The sequence below is a fragment of the Cryptomeria japonica genome, chromosome 3 (assembly GCF_030272615.1).
Source record: "Cryptomeria japonica chromosome 3, Sugi_1.0, whole genome shotgun sequence".
Classification (NCBI taxonomy): Eukaryota; Viridiplantae; Streptophyta; class Pinopsida; order Cupressales; family Cupressaceae; genus Cryptomeria; species Cryptomeria japonica.
Genome location: NC_081407.1, coordinates 570,262,973 through 570,273,423, shown reverse-complemented (window position 1 = coordinate 570,273,423; position 10,451 = coordinate 570,262,973).

Below are 10,451 nucleotides of genomic sequence, written 5' to 3'. Positions count from 1 at the left end.
AGAGTGAAATAACAGATTCTTAGATGTATCAATTGTTGTTGAATTATCACAATAGATTATTATAGGTTCTTTGCATTTTACCTTTATGTCCTTCAACATTTTCTTAATCCATAATACCTGAGTACAATTAGTTGCTACTGTAACATATTCAGATTCTGCTGTTGATAATGATGTACAACTCTATTTCTTGCTCAACCATGAAATCAATCTGCTACCAAGAAATAATGCCCCACCGGTGGTGCTCTTTCTGTCATCTACGTCTCCTGCCCAATTAGCATTGATGTATGCACATAAATCAAAATTTTCATCTTTAGGATACCATAAACCAAGATTTGTTATGCCTTGTAAATACTAGAAAATACTTTTCACTGCTAATTCATGATTTTCCTTAGGATTACTTTGGAATCTTGAAACAATACATACTGCATTCTTAATATCAGGTCTTGTTTGTGTCAAATACAGTAAACCTCCAATCATAGATTTATATCTTGTCGGATTAACAGGGGCTGAATCATCCTTCAATGATAGTTTATCAGTTGTTGTCATAGGAGTACTTACCGGTTTAGAGTTTTCCATACCAAATTTCTTCAGTAATTCCTTCAAGTACTTTGATTGACATAAGAATATACCTTTATCAGTTTGAGAAATCCGCAATCCTAAAAAGAATTTTATCTCCCCAATCATAGACATTTCAAATTCTTCCTGCATCTTATTAGAAAAGTCTTTACACAATCCATCTTCTCCTCCAAAAATGATATCATCAACAAAAACTTCAATAACCAAAATGTCTTCATTAGTCACCTTGAAATATAAGTTGTTGTTAGTATTACCTTTAGTGTAACCAAGCTTCAAAAGATATTTGTCCAATCTAGCATACCAAGCTCTAGGAGCTTGCTTCAATCCATATAAAGCTTTCCTTAACCTGCAAACCATATCTTTATCATTTGTCAATGAAAATACATCAGGTTATTCAATGTAAACTTCCTCTTCAAGATCACCATTCAAAAACGCACATTTAATATCCATTTGATAAACTTTATAGTTCTTGTGTGCTGCAAATGCAAGAAATAATCTGACTGCCTCAATTCTAGCTATCGGTGCAAAGGTTTCATTGTAATCAATTCCTTCTTTCTATGAATATCCCTTACACACTAATCTTGTTTTGTTTTTGATTACCTTACCATCTTCATTAAGTTTATTTCTGAATACCCATTTAGTTCCAATTATATTTTTATTTTTAGGTCGGGGAACCAGTGTCCATGTATTGTTATTTTCAATTTGTTCTAATTCATCTTCCATAGCCTTAATCCAATGTTTATCTTCACATGCCTCATTGACTGATGCTGGTTCAATTTGAGAAATTAAACATACCTCTTCATTTGCCAGTCTTCCTCTAGTCATAACTCCTTGATACTTATTCCCAATTATCTGAATTTCAGAGTGATTCAATCTAACATAACTGGGTGTGTTCACTTGTTGTTGTTCTTCAGTCACTGTGGAATTATCTGATGATGTCGGTGTGATTGGATCAACATTCTATACCGGTGCATTCTGTATAGGTTCATTTGTGATTATCTCAACTACTGGTTCAGAGTCCATAGACCTTGAATCTCTTCTAAAGTGTTCATCAATCTTCACATTTGCACTTTCAATGATTTTCTGCTATCTCTTATTAAAACATCTATATGCTTTGCTTTTAGATGAATACCCAAGAAATATTCCTTCATCACTTCTAGGATCAAATTTGCCAATATACTCATCTCTCCTAATGTAACACTTGCTTCCAAATATTCTGAAGTACTTAAGAGTAGGAATATCACCAAACCATAGTTCATAGGGTGTCTTACCGGTTTCACCTTTGATTTGAACTCTATTGAAAGTGTAGACCATTGTATTCACTGCTTCTCTCCAATATACATGAGGTAGATTTGCTTCTGATATCATGCTTCTAGCTGCATCTAGAATAGTTCTATTCTTCCTTTCCACAACTCCATTTTGCTGAGGTGTCTAGGGTGTTGATAGTTGTCTTCTAATTCCATTCACTTCACAAAATGTATTGAACTCCTTAGATGTAAATTCGCCTCCTTGATCTGATCTTAAACATTTGATTTTCTTGTCAGTTTCATTCTCTACAAGTGCCTTGAATAATTTGAATTTCCCAAAAGCTTCTGATTTCTCCCCAGAAAGGTAACCCAACACATTCTAGAATAATCATCAATGATTAGCATAAAATATCTATCTCCCTGTAGACTTCTTGTTTTTGTCGAAACACATAAGTCAATATGAATTAAATCAAGAACATTATTGGTTTTCTCATAAATGCTTTTGAAAGTTGTTCTAACTTGCTTTCCCAATTGACATTCCTTACATACTAGATTCTGAGGTTTTACAATCTTAGGTAAATCCCTTATTGCCTTAGATGAACTAATATTCACAATGCAATCAAAATTTACATGACAGGGTCTTTTATTCCATAACCAACTTTCATCAATATGTGCAATTAAGCATGTCTTTTCAATGTTATTCAAATGAAAGATATTACCCCTAGTATGATTACCGATTGCAACTTCCAAACTAGTTCTATTCATGATTTGCCATTTACCATTCTTGAATTGTAACTGAAATCCTTTTTCAACTAATTGACCAACACTCAAAAGATTGTGCTTCAAACCTTCAACATAATAAACATTGTCAGTATTGTGCTTACCATCAAAAGATATAGTGCCTTTTCCTTTGATCAAACAAGCTTTGTCATCTCCAAATCTTACTAGACCTCCATTGTATTCATGAAAAGATAAGAATTTACTTTTATCACCAGTCATATGATGTGAACATCCGGAATCTATAATCCATTCATCCTTTTCTTCAATTTTAGCTGGCAGGGCTTGTTCTACTGGTGGAATAGTAGGTGTCGGTTGATCTTCAGTTATTGCAACAAAATCCCATCCATTGTCTCCTGGTTCTTCATCAGAATCATCAGTAACTCCTTCATCAGCATAGTAACATGATTTGTCTTTATTCTTCTTAAATCTGTATCTTTGATATTTAGGGTTAGGCTTATATGTTCTTTTAGCTTCTTCTCTCAATCTTGCATGTCTATCCAGACATCTAGATTCCACATGTTCAATTTTATTACAGTTAAAACATTTAAAAGGTGCTTTACCTTCATACTTACTTCCAATATGACCTTTAGGCATTTTTATTGCAAATAACGCTTCAAGCTCTTCAAGTTCTTTGTTTTCCCTTCTGATGTCTTCAAGTTCTCTTGCATAGAGTGCTTTCCAATTAGATTTATCAGCTGATGATGAAGATGTTGTAGATGATGATGCTTTGAAAGCCAAATCTGTCTTAATCGTAGCAACAGGACCAAACTCCTCAAGCTCAAATGCTGAAAGTTTTCCAACCAAGGTATCTCTAGATACTGATGTATTAGGCATAGTTCTTAACTCATTAATAGCAGTTACTTTCATTTTGTATGTCGGTGGCAATGCTCTTAAAACTTTAGAAACAATTTCATCTTCACTTAGGGAACCTCCACAACATTTTATTCCCAAAACAATTTCATTAACCCTTTCCATAAAAGCAAAAATTCTTTCATCTTCTTCCATTTTCAATTTTTCATACCTGACCCGGAAGCATTCTAGTTTTGCAATTTTGATAGTGGTATCACCTTCATTTAATGTCTCCAACTTATCCCAAATAGCTTTAGTAGTAGATCAATCTGATAGTCCCATGATTTGCTGATCTGACAAGGTGCTCAAAAGTGCTTCTCTTACTTTACAATCATTCTCTTGATCCTTAGCCAATGTAGATGGATTAGGTTGAATTGGTGTAGGACCAACATAACCATTCTGTGTAACATCCCATATGTCTTTTCCAATGCAATTCAGATGTGTCTCCATTTTGATCTTCCATATACCATAATTAGTTCCATCAAGTTTCGGACTGTCCTTCCTGAAATAGTTAGTTGCCATAGAATCTCCTCAAGTTGTTAAACTTTTGCAAAAAGAGGACCGTGCTCTGATACCAATTGTTAGGACCTAGAGGCAACTGAGAGGGGGGGGTGAATCAATTGTCTAGTAATTTTATCTTAAATACAACTTTAACCAAACTTGAAACATAATACCGGTAAACTAAACTAAATGTTGGTAAATAGATTAACAGTTAATAATAGTACTGGTGAAGCTTAATGCATGAAACAGAAAGAGAAACAATATCCAAAACACATAACACAGAGATTTGTACGTGGAAACCCTATAAGGGGAAAAACCAAGGTGGGAAACCTTACCCACAATCAGATGATACTACTACAAATAGTATGTGTTTACAAATGAATTTTGTACATGCAGAAAGGCCAGTTGCCTAGAGCTCACTTCTCAATCACAGAATGGGAGTCACACTGACTACAAAATGGATGATTAAATCCAATGATAACGTACTACTCAACGTGGCATCTTCTATGTTGGATTCAGTACCGGTTAAGCTCTGATTATCTTCTTCAAACCTTCCTTGAATCTTCAAATGATGTCTGTGTGAGTAGCTTTGCTTATATTCGTATATACTGAATATAACCTTACAACACCTTATTACATACCATACCCATACCATGTTAACCTCACAATTGAGATCTTACATATATACCAAAACCTAAGACCAAATGTGTAGGTCGGCTCACTAAGAATATTACAATAAAAATCAATTACAACAAGTCAAGATGCGATGCATCATGTCGGCTATGTCACAACCCTCCTTTATCTCCTTTGGATTTAAATACAAACTCTATTATATTTCTTTTGGATAAACTATTGAATGAATATTATAAAGGAATAAAAATAATAAAACACACACACACGTGGAAAATATATTTTTTTTCTTAATTGTTTATTTAAATTTCCTTACCCAAATTATGGCACATGTTGTAGGAAGAATAAGAAGCTTCTAGAGGCTTCTCCACCACCTTGCATGTAACTCCTCCCACTAAGTCTAATCAATTTGCATGAAGGCCAAATTGGGAGAGAAACTCTTTTTTTTTAATTAAAAATTTAAGTAGTGGAATTTGGGGATTTTTCTTATAAAAGATATCCAAGTTTTCAAAAAAGGGAGTTGGTTATTCCATAAAGAAATTCTTCAAAGTGAATTTTTCTTTTGTAATCATATTTCATTTTTCAGCTAAGATTTTGCTTTGGAGGACTTCTTCAAATTTGAAGGATCAAGGGAGATTCATAGGGGATTCTACACCATTTTCAAGCATCCAGGTTCTCATGCATTTCATCCTTGCTACAAATTAGATTAGATTAATTTGTTTAAGAAATTAGATCCATTAGTTTCAAATTTTTGATAAGAAGTAGATTAATTTGTTAAGAAATTAGAATCATTTGTTTCAAATTTTTTTGATAAGAATTAGATTCATTTGTTTCATTTAGATCCATTAGTTTCATAAGAATTAGATTCATTTGTTTAAGAAGTTAGATCCATATATTTCAAATTCTTGATAGGAATTAGATTAAATTGTTTAAAATTTCTTATTAAGTTTGAAATCGATTCTTGCTGAAGAACTAGATTAGAACCATCTTTTTTTTCCTTTCTCTAGAATCATCTCTCTGGTTATTGACTAGAAATCTGAATCTCATCCTTTAAAGAGATTTCGCTGTGATTATTTACTCTGTGTCTGGTTATATAAATTCTCTGTAGAAAAAAAATTAGTTGAAAGTAAGGATAGATTTCACTGCGATTATTCTAAATTTCTCCCTGTAATATTTAAATCTATAAGATTATTCTTTTTATCTCTGTGAATAACTCTCTGTGAAGAAGCAAAATATAAGTTTATCTTTGTAAGTTTTAGATTGAAAATCAGATTAAAAACACACCTTATGAGCTTGCATTTACCAGCATAATCATCTATCTTTCATGACTGGAAACGATTATTTTCTCTGGACTGTTTATCTCTAAGAATAAACCTCTGTGAGGAGGCAACATATAAGTTATCTCTGTAAATTTTATGAGCTTGCATTTCCCAGCATAATCATCTATCCTTCATTTTCCTGGATTGTTTATCTATGTGAATAACTTTCTGGATTATTCACCCTGTGAATGAATCCTTATTGTTTACTTTAGTAGTTTTATCCTTTTAATCCAAAATCTACTTTCTGTATCCATTTAAATTAAACTGTAAATTAGAATTTATATATATATATATATATATATATAGTGATTATTCCAATGTTAACATATTATATTAACGCCACATTATCATTATAGCGTACTGCATTTATTTTAGCACGGTCTCCGAAAATGTCAGAAGTACGCAGGGCGGCGGTAATTGAGACCGCGGGGTTAATGGTACCCCCCACTACCCTGCGGTCACCGTAAGTGGCCACAGGGGAGTGGAGGGGACCACGCGGCCCCCTCATCCCCTATGGGCCTGCGCATGCAGGACCGTAGGGGGTGATGGGACCCGTGGTCCCCACCCCCTAATTACTATTATAAAACAATTCGCCTGGTTTAATGATTAACTTCGATGAAACTTTTAAAAATCGTTTTAATTAAAAATTTAAGTTATTTTTTTTTATATATATCGTTTTAAATTAAATTTAAGATAATTCCTTTTTTATTTTATATAATTGTTTAGTTAAATTTATTTTTTTTAAATTAGCAAAAAGATTGAAATCAAATTATTGTTTCAATTCCTTTAGGGAATTATTGGATTATTTGATCAATGATTTTGATTTACTTAAAAACAAATAAGTCTTATTATTTCAATTTAATCCAAAATTTCAAAAAGTATAAGCTAATCACTCATGTGGAATTAGTAACTCTATAATTAATTAGTCTCGCGATAGGAGAAAACATTTCTGCATTTTGTATGTAAATGACGTTACTTTTGCATTGCATTTATATTATTTCGTATTCTTTATCTTCATGCAATTGCACGTAAGTTCACAATTATCATTACCATGCCAATACATGTATTAATTCGTTTAATTGTAGAATAATGATATTTCTCTTTTTCAAATAGTATTTAAAGTTTAAATTATGTACACCCATTTCATAATTATATCTCAAGCATGATGTTTCATAAGCTCTTAGTTTAGAAACTAATCAAAGGAAGTTGGAAAACCAAAACTAGCAGCGTTCGGTATATACGGTGCCTCTGGGTCACGCTTACGGGTAATGTCGTCATGTTGAACTACTGCACTTAACGCCTAATAAAGATGCATCAACGACGTCTGTGGCATCGTCCCTATAAATCGTCGGGGAGTAATAAGGGACACTTGGAAGTTAAAATCCAAGGGGCGGGTAATCCCCCTTGGATCAATAATTTAATAAGATAACTTTTAAATGATTTTCACATCCGTTGAGATAAACCATAGTAAACCCCTTTTAGGGATGGTCAAGTTGAATGCTCTCATGAAATTGATTTCTTTTTTTATCTTGAAGGGATATTGGTGATTTGCAATTTGGTCAAGGGTGATGCTCATGATAAGAATTAGGATCTAGTTATTTTTAGGCCACAAGCAATAGGCCATCTTGAGCCTTTGCTTAAGCGCTACCATCGTGGGTAGCAACGGCAAAGAAACTGTCTGGGACATTGACCCTAGAAAGGGTTGCGTACCCACAAATCAATTTACATCAAACCATAGAATAGAAAATAGAACTACATACTTTACGCCTTGATCCCGTGCTGAAGTAGGTATGTAGGCAGTCTTGGGACGGAGTTGTCCCTTATACTCAGGCGTTCGTGGGTGGGGTCTAGGCTTGGTTGAGTAAGAATCCTAATTGAAAGATAAGATAATTTAATTGAAAAAGAAATTCAATGCATACTCAGAAGGAATCCCGTATGGATTCGCTTGACTTTCTGAGGCTTTAAGCCAAATTCCGAGGCGGAATTCAAGCTTGTATTAATTAATTACTCCTAAGGATGGCGACCTTGGTGCACTTTTGTTAGAAGAGTGTAGTACTTAGTGAGTGGCTCAGGACCCGAATGGTCCCGATGAGTCTAAGTCTCTGGCCAAAGCATCTCCTATCCCGTTTGGATAGATGCCTACCCCGTATGGGTAGATGCCTATCCCGTATTGGATAGATGGACTCTTATGTCTCGTATGGACAATTGCCTAACCTGTATGGTTAGATGCTCATCCCGGATGGATGAATGCCTAATCCTAAATGGATGGATTCCCAGAGTATGCAATTGAATAAAACATAATGATTACATTAAACAAAACAAAAAAAAAGAATACTCAATTTTGTTGATTCAATTATGGTGGGTCATTACAGGCTAAAAAACAATATTATTTGATTAAACAATCTCCATAATGTGTCGTGCTAATCTAGAATAGATAATGCATGCTAGTCCATAACCTAGACCAATTTGATGGTAACAACAAATATGTCAACCCAATTAGACCAATAATCAAATCTCCAAAACCAAGTGTCCAAACCATGTCTTCGACATAACCAAGTGATCTCCAGATGATAATAAGTTATCCTCAGTGCCGGTGAACAATATAACCTGTCGGTGAACCAAATACCGGTGACTGTGCATGGGTCATTGAACTTGCCGGTGAACATAATCAAAGATCTCCAGAAGGATAAGTGTTGACATCAATGACAAAACCAAGCAACATATCCATAATACCAACACTATCGACAATATCTCCAATCAAACATGGTCAAGCAATAATACAAAGGGGTTGATAGACTTCAAGTCAAAGAAGCAAGCATGGGGACCATTGTCAGAGATTGGGGGATTGGGTAGAACAAATCTTGTCGACAAAAAAGACTTAGGGGTAACACTTCTAATGAGGAGTGAAGACTCAATAACACAAAGGATGCAGGGTATGATAAGAACTTTTAAATTTTTGCATGGCCATGGTTAAATGAGCCAATATGGATAATGTACAAAGGAAATATTTGGTTGATCGAGTTGTCGAAGAACATTGGAAGACTGAAACAACACAACTAAAGTGGGTTCTACTTCTTGAGATGACCGATAGGGCGATAGATCACTAAGAACATATCAATCAAGGCGAGGCCTACAAAACACATCACCATCCAACACACGATCGCCAGCACACAATAATCTTCCATCGGAGAGTCAGGAGATCGAGGATATCCAAAAGACAAGAACTCCAAAGAGACTTGTGGCTAAAATTTCAACATAGCATGATAGCACGGTAATACAAAGGAGCCTTAAGACTTAGGCAACTTGATGGCGGGGTTTGTTGACAAAGGATTATCAGGGATCGAAGAGTGACTGAAAATTAGGCTTGATGGAACACAAAGACTATCGACAACATTTCTAGTCAAACATGGTCAAGCAATAATACAAAGGAATTGACAGACTTCAAGTCAAAGAAGCAAGTGTGGGGACCACTGTTGAAGATTAGGGGATCAGGTAGAATGAATCTTGTCGATAAAAAAGACTTGGTGGTAACACTTCCAATGAGGAATGACGACCTGATAACACATAGGATGCAGGGTGTGATAAACACTTAAATTTTTTCATGGCCATGGTCAAATGAGCCTATATGGATATAGTACAAATGAAATATTTAGTTTGTATTTAGGATTAGTAGTTGTAAATTTCATATGAACTCTCAGATTTGATATGTAAGACTTTTTCTATATTTTGAGCTATAACTGGAGGTTTTCTTGCTTGTTCTTTCTTGTCGGTATGCTCTTTGAACCAGTTTTTGTAATTTATTATATCTATATTAATATATACTAGTGGCTTGACACTTTTGCCAAAAAAAAAAAAAGTTAGAAAAGAAAAGAAAGAATGTCACCATGTAAGATTCACAATTTATTAGAAAAACTATAAGTTGAATGCATTTCAACATCATCTAAAATAAATCTATACATATAGAAAAACATTATATTAAAAAATATCATCATAATTAGCATTATGAATAAAATTAAGTGCCATAATTAAAGGTGTGTTTGGTAGCAAACTATGAAATTACTCATGTATTATTCATTTTTCTTAAGTCATCATTAAACATATATTAAAGTTAAATACATATTGTGGACTTATTAATTGGTAAGGATGCAAGGGTAATGTTTCAACTTCCAATATTTGGATAGAAGTCAGCCTTGTAAATGGAGCTCTTGATAAATAATATACAAACTTAAAAGTGTACCATAAAAATTATAGTTGAATTAGGAAATTACTCAAACATGTCATTTGAAGATCAAACTTCATATATAATTTTAATTACACCAATACAAAGGGGTTGCACAATCTAAATACCATTAAGATTGGCTTAGACATTTACAGTACATAAGTCATAGGGTTTGGCTCTTTCCAAAGTTGCTATTTGGTATGGAACAAATAGAAAAATAACAAGATTAACACTTGTGTCTATATCTCATATAGAGTCATTAGAAAATTTAAGAATAATGTCACTATTTACATATTATTATTATGAAAAAATTAAAATAAATCTAAAGAT